The sequence below is a fragment of the Sorex araneus genome, chromosome 2 (genome assembly GCF_027595985.1).
Source record: "Sorex araneus isolate mSorAra2 chromosome 2, mSorAra2.pri, whole genome shotgun sequence".
Classification (NCBI taxonomy): Eukaryota; Metazoa; Chordata; class Mammalia; order Eulipotyphla; family Soricidae; genus Sorex; species Sorex araneus.
The window spans coordinates 231440194-231460157 of NC_073303.1; the positions used below are offsets into that span (position 1 = coordinate 231440194).

Here is a 19964-nt window from a genome sequence, read left to right on the forward strand (position 1 = left end):
CATCTGAGGGATACTAGCTTAGGTGGAAAGTGAATTTTTTTTTTTTGCTTTTTGGGTCACACCTGGCTCTGCACAGGGGTTACTCCTGACTCTGCACCCAGGAATTATCCCTGGCGGTGCTCAGGGGACCATATGGGATGCTGGGAATCAAACCCGGGTCAGCCGTGTGCAAGGCGAACGCCCTACCCGCTGTGCTATCACTCCAGCCCCGGAAAGTGAATTTCTGACCCAGTCATACAATAGAAGACAGCAGGCTTTTGTCATCCACCACCAAGCACCTGACGCTGTGGGTTCCTGAGGACAGATGGCAGGGGCTCACGGGCAGGCTTTTTTCAGTCCTTTCCCACTCTGCTTCTTGTTCTCCTGTCATCCCCCCACTGATGCATCAGGGAACATGCTAGCTCCAGTCGGCCATTCCTTCTGTCTTGGGGGCTTGTTGGGTCCCCTTCCCACTCCTGACAGGGGAACCACTCAGGGGAGAACTACAGGAGACACAGTGCCTGTCACATGTCATCTGCGGGGCACCTTGCCGATAGTGACACAAGGAGCCCCACACAGTATGAGCTGTGATTCAGCTGCCCAAAGCCCTAGTGTTCAAAGACCAGGCCCCTGTTCTGCCCACCCTCCATTCTAAGATGCACAGGCCAGATGGCCCATGGCAACAGTACTCCTGTCACAAAACACCCAGAGGTGCCCTCGTGACCCCTGTTCAGGCAGCAGACTCAGAAGACCCGACCCCATCCCAAGATCTCTCTTAGCGGCCAGAATCACGGCTGCAGGAGCCCTTGGCAAGATCTGGAAGGAGAATGTGATGAACAGTGGAGAAAGAAGCTGGCCTAATAGGGCGTGTAAGCAGGAGCAGACACCCCAAAGACAAGTACGTGGGCTTTCAGTTCCAGGATACGTGACCTGGACTCCTGAGAGGAAGGGAAGAGCTCTGTGCGCACCCCAGGGTTCACCCAACAGAGGGCTCAGAGGTCCCTCTGGGCGGCCACAACAAGCATCGGCAGCGGTGCAGCTTCAGTGGCCAAAGGAAGCACTGCTCAGAGACCAGTGACAAGCGTGCAGAAAAACCCAGGACCAGCCAAACTGCAGAAGCCAACAGAAAATGTGCAGATTAAGGGGCCGGAGCGACAGTACAGTGGGTAGGGCATTTTGCCTGCATGAAGCCAACCCAGGTCCCATCCCCAGTACCCCACATGGTCCCCCAAACTCATCAGTAGTTTCTTAGTGCAGAACCAGGAGTAAGCCCCAAACACTAGATGTGTCCACTAGGGTGTGGGGAGGGGAACAGATAAAAGCAAACGCAGGGAACTGGAGAGTGCCAGTGAGGTGAGGCCGGCCTGGGCTCAATCCCTAGTACCACGGATCAACTAACCAAACAGGAAAACAAAAACATGAACTCCATTCCATAAGAGCAGTTGTTTGTAGAGTTCCTGATGGCCTGAAGTCCAGGGCAAGTGGCACTGGGTGAGGCCACCACAAAGCCCTGCACTGGCCAACAAGGCAGGCTTATCTCCAGCCCCAGGAGCCCAATTTAGGAGCAGGAAGCCACAGCTGGGGATTTGATAGCAGGCAGGAAGAGACAGCTCTGCATTTCAAAAAGACACAGCAGACAACAGGCAGGTCACAGCAAAGGACAGCCTTAGGTGACCCTAGGGGCCCCACTCCTCAATCGGTGGAATATATGCAACGTAGCACTGACCACTAACAAGGTGCCGTTCAGCACTCACACCAAGACCACGAGCACGATGCTTCCCTGGAGCTTTCCTACCAACTCTTCTCATCACCAAACGGTCTCTCAGGTGGCCATCATGCCAAGTGTCAAGGTCTATGTGTCCCACATACATGCTTGCTGCCAAACATGCTAGCCCTTTGGTAACAACAGGTCAGAGTAACACTTCCTTTGGCTGAATATCCCATGATACGAATACACTACACCAGTTGTACCCACCCCCATCAGCAGACACTTGGGTTGTCTTCATCTTTTGGTCAGTGTGATTACTGCAGTACTAGGGGAAGGTGAGCTTGCTTTTACCCTGAGAAGATGGAACTCACTTTAGAAAGCTTCATCTCCAACTAGCAAAAACAGCTTTAGCACTGTAGACAATCGGGACGCAATACCCCAGGTCCAAACTTAGCCACAGACATAGCCGAGGCCTGCCCTGTCTGCAGACTAGTAAGCAGGGCAGGGAAATGGGAGCACAGACAGTGACTTGCCTAGTGCTGTCCCCATCACAAGACCACGGCAGGTCTCTGGGTGCTCAACAGCACGCAGCTGACCCAGGCGAGATCTACTTACAAACAGCGGTTCATAGGAAATGTACCACCAGCAGCACCCAGGAAGTCTGCGGATCTCTTCTCACAAATTCCAAGGACAGGGTCCTTGGTCCAAGAGGCCACATTTAGCAGGGTTTCCAAGTCTCCCAGGTGATGTCAATACACACACTAAGATGCTGCACCATGGAACACAGAGTGCTCTCAGCAGCTCCCAGCCACTCTTAGCATCTGGAACTAAACATTTCTGTGTCAGAGTCAAACAAGACACCAACATCAAGGCAGACTGCCACCCTCCCTTGCATTTCTGCAGTTGTGACTGACAGAGGATCTGGCCGTGTGGCCCAGGTGCCTGCCCGACCAGGTGGGCACACCCTTGTGCAGAGACTTCAGGGGAAATGATGGTATGAGAGCCTGCTACTAGCATTCAACACAACCAAAACTTAGCTATGATTGCAGGGTTAATTTCTGGGGACTACAGTTCTCCTTCCCCACTGTTATTTTATATTTTTGTAGGAGAGTCTTCTCTAAACGCACGGGCAACTGACCACTTAAGGCAGGTTTCATGTTCCAAAGATCTGTCATGCCCAGGGAAGAATGTTGTCAAAGACGGCTCGGTGCCAGGGCTAATCCAAAATGAACCGAACTGCTGATCTCTTCAGAGCCTGGGGCTCTAGGACCTGGCTGACTCCCAAGATTCCTGGGATGCAGAAAACCAGAGTGAGTGAGAGTGTGCATATGTGTGTGTGAGAGAGAGCACATCCACGATAGGGGATCCTGAAGTTTGGGGCCCTGAGTGACAGAGCAGGCTGTCCCAGGCTCCAAAGGCCACGTAGAGAACAAAGAACCAACAGTCAGCTTTCAAAAAGGGAAGAGATAAGCTATAATTGTTTCCCCAATTGCTTCAACGCTCAACATCATACTACAATTTCCGGCTGTTTAGGCATTCCAAGTCAGCTACCACGTAGAGCTTCCAGGACGGCACCAGGGGCCTGAGAAATAGCCTCAGTGGGGTAAGTGGCATCATCTGAACTGCATGGCCTCAGAGCATTCCAGGGCACCAGGCAGGCGCTGGGGTTCCAGAGCTCCAGCCAGCACCCACCCCATCTCTCACCAAGATGCCAGCTGATCCCTGCCTGGTGTTCCTGTGGACTCACTGAGCATTCTGGAGACTGCAGTCCCCAGGCACCATCAGGGGCATTCCCACGTGCCCCTGTGGCCAGACTTGTCACCATCACAGAACTCCCCTAATGTAGAGACACAGATGCTTCTCTGGAGGACTGGGAGCGAGAAGAAAGGGGTGTACATGTGTGACCTCAGGCATTTCTGCAATCTCCACTTTGGGGCACAGGGGTAAAGCGTAACAGGAAGTTCTATTACCAGCATGTGCCCCACTGGAGAACCACTAAGAGGCATCATGGGGCTAGCAGTGAGACACTGAGCCAGGCAGTAACATTACTGGCAATGATGCACAGGTGCCCAAGGCGGCACCCACAATTTAATTTGGCTTTCATTATAAAGTCCCACAAAACACATATACGCGGACTTACAAATAATTAAGTACAGCTGCAATATTTGATTCTGAATCTTGGCAGAATCCAAACTGTGATGATTGGTTGTCAAGAACACTTTCCTTGCATTCTTTTATTTCCCTCCACTACAAAGTCACTTGAGATCCCACTGGCTGCCCAATCTGCTCCTGATATCAGCCCCTTTGGCATTTGTTCTGTCTTTAGTGCTCAAGAGCCTTTTCTCCTCCACCATCCATAGAAGGGCCATGGCCATACCCAGAGGTGGTCTTCTCAGTAGCTCATGGCGGGTGCCCCTCTGCCCAGCAGTCTAGAGGTCATCACTCTTGGCCTGCAGGGACCAACTGCTCCACTCTCTCACTGTACACTTGTGCCTCCCTCAGGTGGAGCTCCCAGGCACAAAGGAAGCAGTTGCCCTGTGTTGGAGACAGTGACGGGAATGCCTGCAGTACTCCTTCAAATGGCTGTTCACATTGCTCTTTTCACAGTATTTAGTGCCCAACCTAAGGGTTATGCCAGTTGAGGCCAAAGAGGCAGCTCAGTGTTCAGGCGTGGATGTGCCACACGCCCTTGCAAGAACCAGTCAGCACATAGCCTGCTAAGACCTGCATGTGGGCCCTGCACCTGACCCTTGTGGCTACTCTCAGTCTGGCCATCCAGCACTCTTCCTGAGCCACTCTGTATGTCATTTCTTCTGCTTCCATCTCAGGGAGTGGCCTTTCACAAAGGTGTAAGAGTCAGTCACGGGCCACCAATGCCTCACGGACATCACTCTCCCCTATAGAGGCACTGTGCAACTGCCCAGAGTTCTGCCCCTGCTCACAGAGGCAATGAGCAAGCTCCTCTCAGGCTCTGCTTTTTAAGGTTTGTTTGGAGGTCACATCCCGTTGATGCAGAAGGGTTATTCCTGGCAGTGCTCAGAGGACAATATGGGATGCTAGGGATCCAACCGCATGCAAGAGTAGCACCCTACCCATTGCACTATCACTCTAGCCCCCAGTGCCCTGCTTAGGAATGTGTAGGCCCAGCTTTCCCTCCAAGAGTAGCTGCACAGATGCCAAGCCACCAGCGCCTGCTGGGGATTCTCTGAGCCTGGGGAACGCAGCTGGACTCAACAGTGCCCAAAGACCCGAGGCTCAGGAGCACAGGGCTGCTGGACTCTAATCTCAGGGTACTCTGTTCGGGTGGACGGCGATCTTGGCACATACACTTCTGAGGCAGACCTGACCCCCTTTCAGAGAAAACACTGAAAGGGGTGCTATAGGTACCACTCCCCCCCCCCACATAAACAAAAGCTCCATGGGGCTGGAGCGATAATAGCACAGCGGGTAGGGCATTTGCCTTGCATGCAGCCGACACCGATTCGATTCCCAGCATCCCATGTGGTCCCCTGAGCACTGCCAGGAGTAATTCCTGAGTGCAGAGCCAATAACCCCTGAGCATTGCCAGGTGTGACCCAAAAAGCAAACAACAACAACCCCCCCCCCCAAAACCCAAAAGCTCCGTTAACTCACCTGCGCATGCCCCAAGTTCCGGGCGTGGTACTAGAGGCCTCCCAGCATGTTGGGGCCGAGAAGTACCGCACTCACGGGGCCCAAACACACTCTGGCGGCCATGAGACTAGCATAGTCTGGTCAGGAGACTGAGAGGGGTCTCCAGCAACAGTTCAACGGCTGATCCCAAAGGCAGCAGTAGGTGTCCTGTGTGTCATGGACACTGGGTGTAGCATGAAAACAAACAAAACATGCCAAGTGTTGTCCATTCTGGGAATGGCTGAAGTGATACAGCTGCATCACAGGGGAGCAGTAGCCCCACAAGAGGCTTCCGCCCTGGCACCGAGTCCCACTTAAAAGCACTGCTTTAGAGTGACCAGGGAGCCAGGGACAGCACAGGACTAAAGCGTTGACCCTGTATGTGGCTGAGCCTGGTTCCATTCCCCAGGACCACTAGACCCCTCAAAGCACTGTAAGGTATGGCTTGAACCATACCTCCTCTCCCCCAGGTAGAAGGAAGGGATCCCTGTGAAGCAAGAGGAATCCAAAGGAAACCCTGAAGGATGTGGGGTAGGACCGTGGGTTCTTGAAGGAACCAAGAACTATGGACTGGGAGGTGCTTTTCTATGAAGTCAGGAGCCATTAGGGCCTAGGGTGGGACTTTAAGATTTCATCCTTTGTGCAGAGGAGTTTCAGAACACAGAAAAACAAAACTATGCTGCAGTGAACAAGTCCAATTTTTTTTTTTTTTTTTTTTTTTTGCTTTTTGGGTCACACCCAGCGATGCACAGGGGTTACTCCTGGCTCTGCACTCAGGAATTACGCCTGGCGGTACTCAGGGGACCATATGGGATGCTGGGAATCGAACCCGAGTTGGCCACGTGCAAGGCAAGCGCCCTACCTGCTGTGCTATCACTCCAGCCCCAACATGTCCAATTTTAATAACGTACTTTCCATCAGATTCACCAATTCTATTTAATTAAACCACGACCATCTTCTCAACTAAATTTTCCTTAGAGACCTGGGGTCAACAGCTATTCTACATCATTACATGGAATCAAACTAAATTCTTAGAAGAGTGGCTAAATTACAAGGAAACCATGCAAAGTGCTAATCCATAGTCTTCCTTATGTTTGTTCTTGGGTCACACCTTAGTCAAGTGCTCAGGGCTTACTGACCTGGCCTGCAGGGGACGCTGGGCGGTGCTGGGGATAGACCCTGAGCTGGCTGTGTGCAAGGCAAATGCCTCACCCAGATACCTATCTCTGGGGCCCAACTGTTTTTGATTTGGCTTTTGGGCCACACCTGGCAGTACTCAGGCCTTACTCTTGATAGGACTTGAGGGACCATAAGCCATAGCAGGGATCTAGGTTGGGAAAGGGGGGTCCGAGATAAGCCCTTCCCCCTTGTACCACCTCTCTGGCCCAAGGAAAAAAGTTCTGTTTGGGGGCCACGCCGGAGTTGCCAGATACAAGGCAAGGGCCTATCTGCTGCGCTACCCCTTAGGCCTCAGCGGAAAATGAGAGTTGGTGGAGATGTGGCTCAAGTGGTAACACACACCTTACATGGGGCAAGGCACTCTAGGGGCCCGCAAGCAGCACCACGTGACCTCCACAACAATTAATAAACAAACCCCCCTCTTCCTCTGGGACATACTGACTCCAAGCCACCATTCTCCCTCACCCACCGAGCTGTGTTCACAGCACATCGCTGGGACCCAGTCGTGGAGTGCACCTCCACCAACCACATGTTCAAGACACAGTGCGGGTCTGCATGGATGCAGAACTATGTTCACAGGTTGGCTTCTGGTCGGCGCTCTGTTGAAACAGGAAGCCCCCTCCACCCCCCCCACCCTCCCCCCCCGTGCTGGGCACAGGATGGAAGTCAGGGCAGCATATGCCTATGTGCTCTGTACTAAAACAACTTCCACAACCCTGAATACAAGTCCTAAGTGGGCAATCAAGGCCCCACGAACTTCCACCCTACAGTGCTCAAAGAGCACCCGCTTCACAAGTCTGATTTAACAACTCTGGGAAGCCTGGACAAAGAACCTCGACCCCCTCAGACTTGCACTGGAGTGTCAAGGGAAAGAGGTCCACCGCTGTGGGTGTGTTCACTAAACTCTGCAGAAGCTGGCACTGCTTTGGGGCCAATGCCTGGATGAAAAGATGGGCCCCCTTGGGTCACGCCCATCCTGAGAGAGGGTGTGTTGCAGCCCTGTCACCTCTGTCCAAGCACCAAGGCTGACTTGTGTGCGATGGACTATCTCCTCGGTGGACTGGAGGCACCCAGCAACCTCAGGCCTGGTGTGCCTGCCCTATCTCCGCACAGCTGTCTCTGGTGGGGCAGCACCTCACTAACTCACCCATGCCAGAGGTGGAGGGCCTAGAAAGAAACCCAGGGCACACTCTCAGAGCAGACACACTCTAGACCACAACACTCAGCAGTCGGGGGAAAGGAGGGGACAATCCATGGTGCAGGTCCAAGCACTGAGAAGGACACAGACAGCAGGGCAGCAAATACAACCTCACCGTTTCAGAACAGGCAAATAGTAAGTGGAGACAGGCAAGTCCATTAAGAAAAGCCAGCTCTACCTTCCCTTGAGGGAAGGCCATCTTGAGGCAACCGGTTTGCCCAGAGTCTAGCACCAAAGAGAAGCACCGCCTGAAAATAAGCAATGGAAATGAGGAGTCAAGGGGGTGAAGTTGAGTGTCAAGAGTCCTGTGGGCCCAGCCCAACACTCAAGTGCAAAGGATGCTCCCAAAGGCTTTCTGGCACCAACGGCCTGGAACATCCTCATGGATAGCACAGGAAGGACAGGCAAGCTACAAGCACTTCATTCCAGAAAGAGCCAGTATAGAAACAGCTCCAGGTGACAATTCAAAAACCGCATTCCTGAGTTTGCAAAGGCAAACAGATGGACAGGAAGATGGTTTATATACACCCCTAATCTATCAACTCAATGGTTTCCTAATGTCAAAAGGAAAACAAACGTAGACACATATAGACTTTTTTTTATAACTGAAAACACACCAGAGTCAAGTAATTTTTTTGGTTTTTTTTGCTTTTTGGGTCACACCCGGCGATGCACAGGGGTTACTCCTGGCTCTTCACTCAGGAATTACCCCTGGCGGTGCTCAGGGGACCATATAGGATGCTGGGATTAGAACCCGGGTCGGCCACATGCAAGGCAAACGCCCTACCCGCTGTGCTTATCGCTCCAGCCCCAGAGTCAAGTAATTTTTAATGATGATTATAAATGAACAAATGGTACATGGATAGTACCACCTTCTATAGAAACTTCACTGACTCTTTTTTGCACAATTTCCAGTTTGAATCCCCTTACAGAAAGGGGCGTGAGGGAGGGGGGTGTCAGAGCAACAGTACAGAGGATAGAATGCTTGCCTTTACGCAGTCACCTGGGTTCATACAGTCCCCTGAACCCCGCCTGGAGTAAGCTCTGAGCACCGCGGAGTGTGGCATAACAAAGCCAAAACTAAAACAGAGAACAGAAAGGGAAATTGGCAAGGAAAACAAAATTCATGCCTGTTTTATGTGGCTGCAATATAACTGAGCAGAGCAACGGCTTCATCTACTCACACCAACAGTGAATGAGTAGGGGAAATACCCATCAGCGATACAAATTCAGTCTTCAACTGCTGGAGACTAGGGAGGCGCAAAAGCATTTTTAATACATACTAGACTTAGAAGTAACAGTTCTTTCCCACCTTTGGACAACTGTCTCAATTACAAAAGTCTGTATCTTTCAGGCTCATGGTATTCTATTTCCTGCTGCTTCCACATGAGAGGGCTGTGCGGAGGCAGGATGACACGAGGCTTACCACCTAGTCCTCACTGCAAGTGTCACTCTCAAGAACGGTGCTTTCCTCTCCCACGAGTTCCATGCCCATTGGCCTGAAGGTTCAAGAGCCGCAGGAGGGGGCCAGAGCGATAGCACAGCGGGTAGGGCGTTTGCCTTGCATGCGGCCGACCCGGGTTCAATCCCCGGCATCCCATATGGTCCCCCAAGCACCGCCAGGAGTAATTCCTGAGTGCAAAGCCAGGAGTAACCCCTGAGCATTGCTGGGTGTGACCCAAAAAGCAAAAAAAAAAAAAAAAAAAAGAGCCGCAGGAGAGCAGGTGCTAAGTCACAGATGTCAGGGACCACAGCCAGTGATTCCCCAGGTCTCCGGGCATCCAACACCATGAAAAGGCTGACCTCCTACAGCAAAGGCTTCAGCAGAGCACCAACACCTAGGGAGTTTTGCCAGCAGCGGCAGCCTCAGGCAGGGGCCCAGAACAAACACTGGCAGCCTCTGCAATGGTGCAGGTCAGCACGTTCTGCCATTCCTCACCCTCAGAAGAGCACAAGCTGAAGAAGTGAGGGCACCGGGGGGGGGGAGGGGTGTCTTGAGAGAGGACCCTGCAGATACAGTGATTGACAACAACAACAAAACCCCACTTTCTTCTTTTTTTTTGCTTTTTGGGTCACACCCGGTGATGCACAGGGGTTATTCCTGGCTCTGCACTCAGGAATCACCCCTGGCGGTGCTCAGGGGACCATATGGGATGCTGGGAATCGAACCCGGGTCGGCCGCGTGCAAGGCAAACGCCCTACCCGCTGTGCTATTGCTCCAGCCCAACCCCACCTTTTTTCACAAAGAGGATTTTACAAGGAGAAACCACCAGAGGTGCAGAGGTGTTCCACAGTTTCTGAGTCATACATTTGTAAATGACCACAAAAGCAGCAATAGCACACAAAAAGGAGTATCTTCAGAACCACGAAGAGTCTCAATCCTCCCATACGTTCCTCATCCCTAAATAAACCTAAATTCACTGCCGTCTAAACTCACACTCCTTGGGCTTTCAGATGCTAAGAAAGCCCTCCTCCAAAACTTCAAGGCGAGGGGCCGGAGCGATAGCACAGCGGGTAGGGCATTTGCCTTGCACGTGACCGACCCGGGTCCAATCCCCAGCATCCCATATGGTCCCCCAAACACTGCCAGGAGTAATTCCTGAGTGCAAAGCCAGGAGTAACCCCTGAGCATCGCTGGGTGTGGTGTGACCCAAAAACAAACAAACAAACAAACAAACACACTTCAACTTGAGGTCAAGTCCTCTACGAACTGCTCAAGGCCCCTGTCCAAGAAGTAACAGGCAGGGCAGGCCTCATCCCTGATGCTAGTCTCTCAAAGTCATTCTGAACCCCTAAAAGGGCCAAGTAATCCCAGCTACTACAACTGTAGGAAAAGGAGCCCACTAGCAGCGCTTAACACTTGTTTCCGATTAATGAGATTTGAGCGGGCTTTCTGTAATACGAGAGAAAGTGCCAAACAGCAGACTTTACTACGCACAGAGGACACTGAAATGTCCACACGCCCTCATCCACGCAAGCGTTCCTGAAGCTCGCCACCTGGTCCCCTATCTGCTCCATGCTTTCTCAGGGGATTGAGCTGTTTCACTCTGCTGCTTCCTGTAGACCTTGGGATGGCCACACCAGCCCCTAATCTCTGGTACTCACCCTAGTGACCCTTACGATGTGTTTGACTGGCCCCTAGCTGTCTCCAGATAAACCGAACCTTTCAATTGACTGATCAAAAGAATCAGAGACGAAGACATCCTGAAACGTCTTCACTACTACTTTCTCGAGTAACTCAACTTCAATGGCTTTCAGTCAATTTTGGTTTTTGACTCAAAACCAGAAAATTAGCTTCTCCCCCTTTCGGTTATCCCGAATTTTGTACTGTTTCATATTAGGGAGTACACTCTACTTCTAGCAAAGAAACCAGCACAAGAAAAGTAAACCATTTAGTTCTTTCTCCCAATCCCAACACTGGTGAGCAGGATGCTAAGGGGGCAAAGACTGGGCCATTTATGGCCCAGTGGTTGCCAAGGACCACACATCCTAGTGCTCCCCGAGAACCTTTATCTGTCAGTAAGAGTGCTTGGCCGGGGGTCAGTGTACTGAAGACGGAACCATCTCAGAGTTCCTGTATGAGCCCTGGATTCAGCTGTCCCTGAGCCCCACTCAAGACTCGACACAGCAACAGCAGCCAATAATCTTTTGTTTGGGGGCCATACTTAGGGGTACGGGTGATGTTCAGTGCTGAGGAATTACTCCCGGTGGTGCTTGGATACTAGGGATCGATCGAATCCAGGTGGGCAGAATGCAAGGCACATGCTCTACCTGTTACACTTACGGCTCCAGTTCCCAACACAGCAGTCAATTTTTTTTGAAAGCCATATGAACTTTATGTTCTTGATAAACTGGGACTATACAACTCTTTCCCTTAAAAAAAATTTTATTGAATCACTGTGAGATAGACCCTTACAAAGCTGTTAATGATTAGATTTCAGTCATACAGTGTTCCAACACCCATCTCTCCACCAGTGTACATTCCCAGCAGTAGTGTCCCCAGGTTCCCTCCCATCACCCCCCCACCTGCCTCTATGGGCACTGTGCCAATTTTAAAACTAGCTAATGAAACTAAAGATCAGTGTGGCATACCTATTACTGAAAAGTATATCCAGGATGTGGGAGCCTTGGGCAAGTAACAAAATAGATAGGCAAGTGGCCAAAAAGAAAAACAAAAACAAAACTGATGTACCCACAATGACCACTGAGTAGTAACATATAGTACATAAACCTTGTCAATTCACACTTTTGGACACAACTTCCAGTAAGAGATGCCCTTTGTCATGAACACATAAATGCATAAAAGCCAAGGTTTTAGGCAATACCCCTGAATGCATGCTGACACTTCCTTAAAAAAAATTTTTTTTTTTTGTTTTTGGGTCACACCCGGCGAAGCACAGGGGTTACTCCTGGCTCTTCACTCAGGAATTACCCCTGGCGGTGCTAAGGGGACCATATGGGATGCTGGGATTAGAAATCGGGTTGGCTGCGTGCAAGGCAAATGCCCTACCCGCTCTGCTATTGCTCCAGCCTCCTGACACTTCCTTTTACTCCTAAGCAATAACTGCAGCCCATTAAATTAATGTCATTACCAGTTTTAAAGACACAAAATTTAAATTATTTATTGTTTCTTAAATGCTAGATCCCGCTTCAAGTTCTTTAGAGCCCCAACACAAGAGAAACGACTGAGCGCAGTAACCAAGCCCATGCCCTTCCCTCTGCTCCTCCTCACCGCCGGGCCCAGGTTCCACACCCCTCACCCTAACAGTCTACTACTCTGCCTCACACAGTGAGAATCTTTCCCAGGTGTAATCACCCCTCCATGCTGCCACCTTCTTCCTTTCCTCTTACAGAACCTCCCAAGAGAGCACCGCTGGGACACATGTGGTAGTGTTACTGAGGTCGGTCTCGCACAAGGACACAGGTGTGCAGCTTCTTCTGGAAAGCACACAGCCTCTCCCCTGGCCCGATCAAGACCCCCATGTCTCCTAACAAGCCTTGAGTAGACACTGAGACAAGGAAGGACATAACAGCTTTTCCTCACACACGTCAGGCAGGACAGAGCAAGTGCCACCCGAGAGGAATGCCAAGCAGACTCCCAATCCCACTCAAACCCTTCAGCACACAGATCCCATTTTACAAATAAGGAAACCAAGAAGGTGGAAGTAGCCTGAGGTCACGGCCAGATGGGGGTGGGGCTGGCTGACCCTGTGAGGTGGATTCCATAGTTCTTTCTCCACAGTAAACAACTCCACCCCAGCCCATTAACCTAGCTTGTCCAGCACAAAGTTCTGAATTTCCTACATGGACAGGAAGTTAAGATTTTCGCCCGGGTAGCAGGATAGTTGGGGTGGGGTGGAGAAAAGGGCTGATGTGAGTCAAGGAAAAGATCAGAGTCAACTGGGATGTACTGAAAATCTTCACCTGTAAGTGTATTGCAAATTTGAAAAAAGGGGGAAGGGGGACAGAGCAGTCACTATAGACTTTTGGAGCCAGTTTTGCTCAGGGGTTACTCCTGGCTCTGCACTCAGGAATTACTCCTGGCGGGACACTGGGAACCATATTGGGTACTGGGATCTGGCTGTACCATCTCTCCAGCCCAGGGCAAAGTCACTCAAGTACTCTAAACACGATCACATGTTTAGATTGAGCCAATTCTGAAAGACAGTCTAACAGGTCACACACAGGGAAAGCAGACAGGGAAAGCAGACTGGATCTAAAGGCCCCTGGTCAGGTAACTGGCACCAACTTCTTGTCACCAGTCCCATGTCTATGCAGGACCTCAGCCTAAGGACTCCACTTCTGGGACCTCTTGGAGGTACAATCTTCCTGGGGACCTGAACTCTTCAAGCTCAGATGCGATCACAATTCGAATGTAGGCCACGGGGCAGAGAAAATAAGAGAGATGCAGCTGATGCTTTGCAGAACAACAGCCCTGGCTCCCTCCCTTAACTTGGCTACTGTCTTTGTAAAACCACCACCACGCAAATAACCAAGTTTAATTAAAAAAAAAAAAAAGTTTGGACCTGAGGACACACAGGGACACCTTTCCGGCTGTGGTGGGGGCTACTCTACAGACAACTTCTAGGGACAGTGCTGGAAGCTGGCTGCAAATCCACTAATCCCATTATCACTGATTTCAATCTGGTTAGCAGATAAAAACAAATCCTCTTCAATCCCCACCTTCAATATTTCCTCCTGGCACCTCCACTCATTATAATGAACAGCATGGGTCAGGAAGATACCTGGACCATTATGGGCCACCCAGGCCTCCAGCAGCACTGCTGCCACTGGCTGCATCTTCCCTGGACAATGACAGAAAGTGCGTCGGTGGGGGTGGAGATACTACAGTGGGTAGGTGCTTACTTCAAATGCGGCCAACCCAGGCTCAATCATCAGGTTCCCACATGGTCCCCTGATCTCCATTCATTTCTGAATGCAAAGTCACTGTTTTCTAAGCATCACCAGTGTCCCCCAAAACAAAAATGAAATTTTTTTAAAAAGGGGGGAAGGGTTTGAGCCTTGAGAAGGCACTACCTGGGCTGAAAAAGAACCAAGTGAGGTCTGGAAAAGAAGGTCCACATTGGGCAGCAGGGGGCAGGACACAGGGCTGAATGGAGACAGAGACAAACTTCCAGGGTGACAATCCTCTAAGACTCAGGAAACTAGGGTTGTCACCACAGATCAGGAATTCTGAGGCATGACTCAAAGACACAAAGTCCAAGGGGGAGAAGAAAGGCAAAAGAGTAAGACCCTGCAGGATACCTGAGCCTCGCAGCACACTCTCAAGACAGCTTTAAACAACTACTATCTGAGGGGGAGGAAATGGAGAAAACAAGGCACTGTCAACTAGTGACTGGATAAATGAAAAATAAACCTTTCTAGAAAGTTCATTTCTATCAGGTTTTTCAAATGTGCTCTCTGATCTAGAGATTCCTCTGTGTGTGATGTGAAAACCATACTCAAATGTTCAGAGAGGGGGCTGGAGCAATAGCACACTGGGTAGGGCGTTTGCCTTGCACTCGGCCAACCAGGGTTCGATTCTCAGCATCCCATATGGTTCCCCAAGCACCGCTAGGAGTAATTCCTGAGTGGAAAGCCAGGAGTAACCCCTGTGCATCACCAGGTGTGATCCAAAAAGCAAAAAGTTCAGAGTTATTTAAAATACAGTATTTGTTGCTTGGGGTTTTGGACTATCCAGAAGTGTTGAGAGCTCACTTCCAGCTCTGTTCAGGGTACCAAAAATGGTGATGGGATCAAATCACCATACAGGGTTAGCAGTATGCAAGGCAAAGGCTACATCTCCTGTCCTATCTCCCTGGCCCAATAGAATAGAATATTTGGGAAATTAAAAAACAACAAAAACAACAACACCAAAAACACCTTAGATTAATTTATTTGCCTGTGGATAAGGACTAGAATAAAAATGGGATTTAGGGTGGAGTTAGCTCAAAGGGCCTAAATACATGCCTTCATGAAGGAGTCTGGGTGCAATTCCCAGCACTGCATGGTCTGTGCTGCCGCCTCTCCACCCCTACACAGCCAAGTGTGACCCCCCAAAATTATTTTTTAAGTAAGATTAAGAAATTTTAAACATAATACCACCCTACTGTTCCATATTCACCAAATTCTTTAAGATGACCAGTGCTCACCTCAGCAGTATATACATTAAATGGAATCAGTACAGAGACCAACAGGACCCCCGGGCAAACTGTCATACGAAAGTGTTCCTTATCTTTAGAAAAATAAAATGATGATGCACTCCTTTTAAAACCTTGCAATTCTGAAACAACATGGACCAGCAACAGTACAGCCCTACAGCCCTTCAGGGCTCATTCAAAAAGGGGACAGATGGTTGCTTTGCCCTATGACACTGGTCTCCCTCTTCATTTCTGCTGGCTGGACTACAACATCCATGATTTACGATGAAACATGATAATGAACTGAGTTGGTAGTAGCCTTCTTGGACCCGGGGGGAAGGCACAAATCTTCAGGTGGGGAGTATAGGGATTAAGGGTTTTTTTGCCTTGCATGCAGCAGATCCCAACCCTGTATATGGTCCCTGAGCATCACCAGGAGTGATCTGAGTCTAGAGCCCGGGGTGGCTCAAATACTAATGAAATTTTCTTTAAAAACTGTCCTTTACAAATAGTGGCACTATTTGTAAACAACGCAACTGCCAGCATTCCGAACTCTTCTGTAAGAATGCACTGTACTAAAAGCCACAGGGGGATCAAACCATGCACACGCTCTGTACTACCACTTCTTATAAAGAACAACATCCATTAAAGCGCATGGGGTGGGGGGTAAGGAGGCAGTAAAAGTTGCGAGGATCAAGGGGATCCACGCTTATAGCAATGCAAGTAGTGCCTTATAGCTGAGCTTCTCCCCTGGCTCTCTGTAAATGTCAAAGAAAATCAGGGCAGTTAAAAAGCCACGGTGCTGGGGCTGGAGCGATAGCACAGCGGGTAGGGCGTTTGCCTTGCACGTGGCCAACTCGGGTTCGAATCCCAGCATCCCATATGGTCCCCTGAGCACCGCCAGGGGTAATTCCTGAGTGCAGAGCCAGGAGGAACCCCTGTGCATCGCCGGGTGTGACCCAAAAAGCAAAAAAAAAAAAAAAAAAGGCATGGCGATGCATTCTCTGAAGGTTAGTAACCTTGACCCAGCAATTCTACACACACCCAAGTACCCAAACAAGAAATAGTGGCACATCTGTCTACATAAAAAATGTGTGCCCAATGTCCACAACAACTTTTGTCACAAAAAAACTGAAACTACAAAAATGTCCAGTAAATGATGAATAAATCGTATGCGTGGGACATCATTCAGTCACGAAGAATGAAATACAGGCTCAAGTCAGAGCATAAACCTTGAAAATAATGGGTAGTGAATGGACAGGAAATCCTGTTTGTTTGTTTATTTATTTATTGCTTTTTGGGTCACACCTGGCGATGCACAGGGGTTACTCCTGGCTCTGCACTCAGGAACCACCCCTGGCAGTGCTCAGGGGACCATACGGGATACTGGGAATCGAACCTGGGTTGGCCGCGTCCAAGGCGAACACCCTACCCACTGTGCTATGGCTCCAGCCCCAGGAAATCCGGTTTAAAACCCACCCCAGACAATGCCAGGAGTGATTGCCCAAGTACTTGACCCCAAACCATAAATAAATAAAAACAAGTCTAGAATCAGTTAGGCGTTCAAGTGGTAGAGTGCACGCATCCAGCACAGATGAGGTTCTCAGGCCCATACCTGAATTGCACACGTAGACAAGCACAGCTGGTCTTCTCCCACATACAGCAAAGGGATCTGTTTGATAAGACTGAACCTCATGCACACGAATTCAGAACTTTAGAAAATACTCCATGTTGAAATACTAGGTATTACCTGTTTAGGTTCCATATGTGGAGACCAGTGGTGGTGGAAAACGAATACAGGGTCTCTCACATGCACTGGGCCACATCCCAGGCCAGGATCAACCTTTTACTGTAAGTTTTCCATTAAGAAATGCTACACGGGGGGCCGGAGCGATAGCACAGCGGGTAAGGCGTTTGCCTTGCACTCGGCCGACCCGGGTTCGATCCCCGGCATCCCATATGGTCCCCCAAGCACCGCCAGGAGTAATTCCTGAGTGCAGAGCCAGGAGTAACCCCTGAGCATCGATGGGTGTGACCCAAAAAGAAAAAAAAAAAAAAAGAAATGCTACACGGGCTGGAGTGATAGCACAGCGGAGAGGGGGTTTGCCTTGCACGCGGTCAACCCGGGTTCGATTCCCAGCATCCCACAGAGTCCCCTGAGCACCACCAGGAGTAATTCCTGAGTGCAGAGCCAGGAGTAACCCCTGAGCATAACTGGTGTGACTCAAAAAGAAAAAAAAAAGCTACACCCCAGGACCAACACAATAGTTCAGCAGGCAGGGTGCTTCCCCTACACAGCCCACTAGGGTTCAGGAACCACACAGGGTACTCCAAGCTCTCCAGGAGTGATCCCTTGAGCACAGCTGGGAATGGCCCAAACCCCTACCCACCAAAAGCATACTACCCATACACAATTACTACAACCCAATTCACTCCTAAAATACTTTTTGCGAAATAATTTTTGCGCGCGCTGGAGCGATAGCACAGCGGTAGGTAGGGCCTTGCACGCAGCCAACCTGTGTTCGATTCCTCCGCCCCTCTCAGAGAGCCTGGCAAGCTACCCGTGGCATATTGAATATACCAAAAACAGTAAAAATAAGTCTCACAATGAGAGACGTTACTGGTGCCCACTCGAACCAATCGATGAGCAACGGGATGACAGTGACAGTGACTTTTTGCCCAAACCTTCTCACCACGTGTCAGAGCTGCTAAGTGGAAACCGTTCTGTGGACAATGCTCAGGAATTGTTCGGGACTACTTGGTTTAATCCATTTGGAGCAACTTCTAAGGACTCATCTTCTTAGCAGAAACCACACTGTGCAAATCACTACCGAGCAGTTATGTCCAGTGTCTAGAGTATTTTATTCATTCAGGGGAACTATTTGTTTACTGAGGACATCAAAATTTCTTGCTCAATTTATCTTTCCAGTCTGTATCAAAGAAACTCCCTAGCCTCTGAGAATACAACAGAGAATAATATAAGCAAAACCAAGTAAAACAAAATCTTGCCCTCATAGAATTTACGTTTAGTAAAAAAAATAAGGAAATTAATTTTTCATCAGCGTATTAGGACTTAAGCACAATGCCTGCATAAGTAAAAATCCCCGCAATCATCACTTTAAATGTTTTTCCTGAATACTAAAAAAAAAAAAAAAAAAAAAATCAGACTTAGGGCTATCGGCAGCAATTTCGAATGTTGTTTTCCAAGAACACAGTCACAACCTACAGTTCAAAACCAGAAATCGCGTTACCTGACACGCACACCACCGTGACAGCGAGTTGCGGGATTCAACAGCACGAGACCATCAAATCGCTCGGGCACACGCTGGGCTAGTTTATTAGCGTCCAAGCTCTCGCAAATCCCTCAATTTCAAGTCATTCAATAACCTGAATTGTGTAACAGAAAAACATCGCGCTCCCCGATACACTCCCTGCCGGGACGCCGGGCGCGACGCGGTACAAAGATCGTGGCGCCACTCCCACAGGTAACTCGGAAACAAAGTCCCAGCCCCCCGCGCGACCCCCGCCGGAAACTCGCGGCCGGCCGCGCCCCCGGGCCCCCGCGGCAAGGTCAGCGGGCCGCGAGCTGACAGCGGGCCCACCGCGCGCCCCGCCGCGCTGAATCACCTGCGTCGCGCCCGGGCCCGGCCGCTCTGCCGCCAGCCCGCGGTCCGCCGGCCGCCCCGCGCCGCCCCCACCCTCCCACCCGCCCCCACTCACGGCCGCGCGGGCCGCGCCGCTTCCTCCTCCGCCTCCGCCTCACTTGACAAAATGGCGGCGGCAGGAAGTGGTGGCTCGGCCCGCCCCCGCCGCCCCGCGCCCGCCGCCCGCGCCCGCCGCCCCGCCCCGCAGGCCTGTCCGCACTGGGACCGCCACCCGCCGCCCGCCGGCATCCCGGCCCGCGCCCGCCCGCGCGGGAGCTCCGGCCCCGGTCCCGTTACGCAATGCGGGTGACGCGGGCCCGCGCGGCCGCCGCCCCGAAGGGCACCGGTCCTCACCTGAGACGCTAGGCCGCACGCGCCCCGGCCGCCGCCGCCTCGCCGGGCCGCCGCGCGCCGCCCGGGCCCGCCCGCCGCGCACGCCGCCCCGCCGCGCTCACGGACCCGCTCGCCGCCGCCGCTCGGGCTCCTCGGCTGCGGGAGAGCAGAACAAACAGCCCTGCCGCCACTGCCGCTGCCGCCGCCGCCGCCGCCGCCGCCGCCGCCGTCGCCAGCGCACTGACGTCACCGCGCACGCGCACGTGTCCCCGCCCGCCGGCGTGCGCGCGCCCCGGGCCCGGCGGCGGAGGCGGCGCGGGAAAGCCGCTCCTCCCCAGTGAGGACCGAGGCGGCGGCGCCCCTACGCACCATGCGGAACCCCACGGACCGACCCGACGGGAAAGGGCCCACAGTCCTTGCACGTGAGCCCAGAGTGAGACAGCGCCCGCTGACGGAGGGGACCTGCCACTGCTCCAAACCAGGAAGCGGACAGGATGCTGGCCACTGGCCCGCAGGAGGGGGCCTGTGGGCCTGAGTCTTCTAGAGGGAGGGGGTCAGGGCAGACCCCAAATGCTGAAAGCGGAGCCTGCTCTACCGGGAGGTCGCATTCGGGCAGTTGTATCTGGAGGCTG

At 51.5% G+C, this 19964-nt stretch overlaps 1 protein-coding gene across 6 annotated transcripts in view; it reads right to left on the minus strand.

Annotated features, from left to right (window-relative positions):
- The window catches only part of BRD4 (bromodomain containing 4), a 47257-nt gene extending 27692 nt beyond the window's left edge, over positions 1 to 19565 (minus strand). Inside the window, exon 1 of one of the 6 annotated variants that reach the window (XM_055129343.1) lies at positions 19459 to 19565. The gene's annotated coding sequence lies outside the window, so the exon portion shown is untranslated. The other 5 variants (XM_055129346.1, XM_055129341.1, XM_055129345.1 and 2 more) reach the window with 5 other exon arrangements.
- Positions 19566 to 19964: the final 399 nt, after the last annotated feature.